Raw genomic sequence first — 5,671 nt, forward strand, 5'->3', positions numbered from 1 at the left:
CAAAGGTGGTCTGCTCAGAAAGGAAAGCAGAGGACAGGACCACTGAGGAAGATGCATCTGACCATTTGTCTCAGGTCCTCTACTAAGATGGGCCAGCAAAAAGGACAAACTATTGGGATTCCTCAATTTTTATTCCTTCAGTCTATGCCCAGGGAACACAAAACGTAAAGGTTATATTGCCATGGCTCTGGGGTTAATCTAATCTTGATCCAGAGGCATGCGAAGCTCAGTCTATGGCTTAAACATTTCACTTCTTCACCTTTGGACTCTGCCCTAGTTGAGTATACCACAAAGTTAGGGGGAGTCTCCCACACCAGCCTTAGCCATGGGTGGTTCAATAGGATGCCAACTGATTGCACTGAACTCCATCAATTTTAGCTCAATGTTCTCCATAACCAGAACTGGACTACAAGGCCGCTCATTCTCCTCTACTGGAGCTTCAGTGATTCTAGTAATTAAAACCAGAGGAGCTGCAATGCACTCAAGCCTTGTATCTGCTACTTACTGTGTATGTGATAATGGGCAATTCATTTAAAATCTCTACACCTTGATTTTCTTATCATAAAATGAAGATAACATCTGCTTCACAGAGTTGCTAACTAACAAATGACATACATCTCTAACATTGGCTGATACATAATTACTCAATAAATATCTATCATTTATATGATAGTTACTTGTCCTTCAGTGTCTTGATCCCAAACCTTAAGCCATGTTCATTAACCCGTTTAAAGGTCACCTACTAACTTGACTGTGGTTTGTAACCTATCTACATAATCTTCACCTATCCTGGGCCCTTCCTGTAATGTCTGTCCTACCCCTTACAGATTAATCAAGTACCCAAATCCCAACTCTTTCTTCTCTGTTCTATTAATTGGAACATTAACCTTCAGTCTAATGCAAATGTGTGATAGATTAATCCAATAAGCTCCTTATTAAGACTTCAAACACACATTTATACCATAGATTCTGGCTCCCAAAAGGAGATGTGTACCTCTCACTGAAAGAAATGTATTTCATGACTTCTGAACTACTCGTTTCCATTGTCTTTTTTTGCCTTCCAAGTTCAAGCTTACCTGGTACTCTCTGATACATTAGTGAAACATATTCTAGCTCTGCCAAAGAAGCCTTCCAGTTAGCTCCAATGCATATCTCACTGGGCTGTCATTATCTGCCAAATCACCAAATTTCTGTTGAAAAAAAAAAACAAAAAAACAAGAACACACTTCTCAAAGTTAAAGGATGAATTGAGCCCACACATTCTTTCTGCACTAATTCCTTAAGTAACTTTAAATACTTTTTTCTTTTAAACTTCATTTATTTATTATAATTTTATTTTTGAAAAGTATAATTATATCATTTATTCCTTAGCTTTCCTCCCTCCAATACCTCTCTTATTTCTACTGCTATTTGCTCTGTCTCAAATTCATGGCCTCTCTTTCAATTATTGTTTTATGTATGTATTACAAATGTATATAATATACATTTAATACATGAATAAATATATGCACAAGCCAGATAATGTTGCTGTGAAACATAATGTTGGCTTTTATGGGGAAGATTTTTAAATAAAGAAATTGAATTATTGTTTTTAATGTTTAGTGGGTCTCACCATCTCCCAGGCTGTGTTCAAAATAACCATCCCCTGGCCTCTTCCACCTCAGGAACTGTTATGACAGGATGTGTACCACACCTGTTCATTGTTTGATGCTAGAAAAAACGTTTAGTCATTACATCTCCATACAGATGTAATCCAAGTCACAGTTAATGTAGATGCCAGAAATACTGGTGAAAAGTTTTCAGTGTTTATACTGTCCTCCACCCTAAACCTAAACAAGGAACCTGACCAAAACTATGAATAATGCCTTTTTTTGATAAATTTATTTAAAAGACTATTCATACTTAATTGACATTAGCAAGTTGTTTCATCTTGTTTCTACTTTTAGATTACTATTAGGGGCAATCGTGTTTATGACAGGATTAAAGCACAGGTTAACTATCATATAGTCAGTACTCAATTACCATGAAAATTGTTAGCTATTTTCAATAATAGGAAATTGAAGGACTAGTAATTGACTACAAGATGATGGATTGAAAAGATGGCTTAGTAGTTAAAATCATTAGCTGCTCCACCAGAAGGCCTGGGTTTGATTCCTAGCATCCACATGATAGCTCGCCAACCATCTGTAATTCCAATTCCAGGGTATCTATTGCCCTCTTATGGCCTCTTAGGGATATGCATGCATGTAGTACACAGTCATTTACACAGACAGAACACTTATACATGTAAAATAAAGACAGACAGACAGACAGACAGACAGACAGACAGACAGACAGATAGATAGATAGATAGATAGATAGATAGATAATATTTAAAATGGACATTTCAGTGATCTGAAGTGATTATCTCAGGATCACAAATTGAAAGTATATAACTCTGACCTTCCACTTAGATTCTCAGCAATCATTAAACAGCCCTGTACTTACACTTCAATATCTCATCAGTTCTTCCAGACTTTACCTTCCATCTCACTTATGTTGCTTCTTCCAAAGATATCCATAAAATATCTATGTAGCAGGAAGACTGTCCTCATGATCTCCATCTGTCATTAAACTGTCCCTCAAGGCACAGGATCTGCAGCTTTACTTGTTTTCTTAATGTCAACCCCCACTGTGGTAAAGATTATTCTACATGACCTAAGCAACCCCGATCTATAAATACCCAAATATTGTTATAGCTGTTGTCATTTATAGTCTTTCTCTGTGCCTCTCTCTTTCTTTTCCCAATATGACATAAACAAGCAATATCAATATTTCCCTTGAAATGATAATCGTATTTTCCCACCACTCTGATTTAGATAGGAAACAGTTCTCATAGGTTTGTAGTTTGAGAGCTTGGTTCCCATGTGGTGGGGCTATTTTGGAGTTGGGGCATCTTAGGAGATGGGACTTCCTTGAAAGAAGTAGGTCTCTTGATCAGGGTTCTTGGGGTACCTTTTCCATTCCTGCCTTTGTTTCTCTGCTCCCTATCATGAGATGAGACCCTTCCTCAGCCCACACTCAGACCAGCGCGTATTGATCCAGCTGAGTGCTTGGGGCCATGTACCATGAACTAAACCTTCTGAACCTGAAACTAATGCAAATCGTTGCTCTTTTTCATTGTTTTTGCTATGTATTTCATTACAGCTAGGCAAAAGTAACTTACTTTCCACCCATTGTCCAATGTAGCCACGAAAATGCTTAGTGGTTCTCAAAATAATATTCCAAAAAACCTACAACTGGACTTCTTGGCTACAGTCTTTCTTATAAAGTACATCTTACATGGTAGACACTTGTTATTCACACACTTTTTCATATGCCATCTTTGCTCAGAATTCTTCAATGACTGCTCACTACATGCCTCATTCACTAGAATGCTTGTACCTGGTGTCCAAGGCTCTCTCAGAGGAAACCCAAGTCCCTCCTTCCAGCTGCATTTCTCATGCGTTTCTTCCATCTTTAGTCCAGGTACTTTTTTTGTCCATATATTAATCTCTGCAACAGCATTCTAGCATTACAATTCATTCTCTCTCATTTCTTTCCTTTCTACTGTTTTGCTCTCCAGAGCGCTTTCACATGCAAGTGTCCTACCAGTTATCTAAATAATATAAATTGAATTTATACTCAGATACAGTAGAGATGCAGAGCTAGTTACAGTAAGCAAAAATATCATGTGGTCATTACTTTTGGAGTATGCTACCTAAAGAAGAGGCTGGCATTCCTGAAGAAATCCCATAAATAAAATTGAAATGATGGTCACGTCGTATTCCCAGAGTGTCATAAAAGGATACTGTGATATTTAGTCTAATCAATTAAATGTGGAAGTCAAGAATTTCAGCAAGTAAGTTAATCTTGTATATGAGAAATAAGCAATCTAGATCAGGAAACACAGAAATCTATGAACAAGCAGAAAAGAACAGAAATAAAGATGTTTTCTTCTCTCTGTCTACCTCTATGTGTCAATAATGTTAGAGTACACACATGTACACACACACCCAAAGTTTGTACAACTTAAGGATTTTATATTCAGAAAATTATTCTACTGTTAGTAGTATGCTACAGTCATTGATAAAAATCTCTTTGTAAATGAACATATTAGAGATCAAAGATGCTGACTCAACCTGTAAGGTACAAGAGCCTGCCTTCTCCATGTCCAGTCACTACTCATGCGGGTCACAAAGTCCACTCAACTCCTATCGAGGACCTCAAGGATGACTTTTACCCTGAAGCCCTCTAAATTCATTCAGGCCCCCCAATCAAAAAGTACTGTAGTATAGGCCATCAATGTGGCACAGTGAGTAAAGATGTCTCAAAGGCTGATAACAGGGGTTTGCTCCCCAGACCCTACATGGTCTGAAGAGAACTGAAACCTCTAAGCTGTCTGCTGACCTCTGCATGAACGCCATAGCATACACTGCCTCACACCCACATTAAATAAGTAACGTGATGCTAAAATTTTTCAGAGAAAAAGAAATTCGGTCTTACAAACTGAGAAAATATCTGTAACACAAAAGCAAAGTGTGTCCAAACAAAGAGTTCATAAACTCACAAGAAAATAATGAAAATCCAATTAAGGAGTGAGTAAAATTCATACAGTAAAATAACAAGAATCCAATTAAGGGCTGAGTGAATTCATAAGAAAAATGGTGAGGAGTGAGTGAAGTCCACAAGAAAATATTTAATAAGTACAAAGGAAAAAGGTAGTTAAAAATACACAAATTAATAGTGTTTCTTTTTACAAATATATTTTTAAAATACACAGCAAAAGGAAAAGCTGCCAAATTACCACCAAAAATTACATTAATTGTGAAAGTATAATAGAAATACCAAGCATATTTAAAGTGTGATATGATTAATGTCTCCTTATCTGTATTGTCTAAAGTACTTCCCACATGCTGTTTGGTATTTTGCAGATATTAGATCAGCTCTGTAAGGTGGGTACTTTCGTTGATCTTCTGTCAAAGATAAACTTCAAGCACAAAATGTCAGAGAAACTTTTCCAAAGTCACTAGTATGGACATACAATTGCCTTTCAAATTGCTTATGCTATACACATCTTAGACAGCAAGAAAATTTAAGTCTAAATTTATTTTTCTGATACTACAACAGCATGGAAGGATCTGTGGACAGGTGCATTTAAAAGAGAGAACATTCAGATTGATTTTTTTTTTCATTGCCATAAATATGAACACCAAAAGGAAAGAGTGAAAACTGGGAAATTGCAGTAGAGAAATTAATGGATTAATGTACTTCAACAAAACAATACACTACCTTCCAAAACAGTGCTGACACGTTCTTGATTTACATTTTTAAAAGTCCCAGAATATTATTGAAAATGTTTAAAAAAATAACCAGCACTCTTTTATAGTGTATAATGCCACCTTTGCATTTCCAATGTCTCCGATAAGCACACGAGTGTGTATCTAAATATAGATAATGGTTTCTATGGTTCTGTGAGTATAAATACATTATCCATTTAAAAAGATGGTAAATTCTCTTTGAAGGAGCTGTGTAAATGGTAACTGCAGAACAAAGGGAAGCCCTGTTTTGACATGATAATGGTGTTTTACATCAAAAAATACTACTGTTTCCATGGAACACTTCAGACTTTGCAAACTGAAAGAACCTCTGT

This window comes from Meriones unguiculatus, chromosome 2 (assembly GCF_030254825.1).
Source record: "Meriones unguiculatus strain TT.TT164.6M chromosome 2, Bangor_MerUng_6.1, whole genome shotgun sequence".
Taxonomy (NCBI): Eukaryota; Metazoa; Chordata; class Mammalia; order Rodentia; family Muridae; genus Meriones; species Meriones unguiculatus.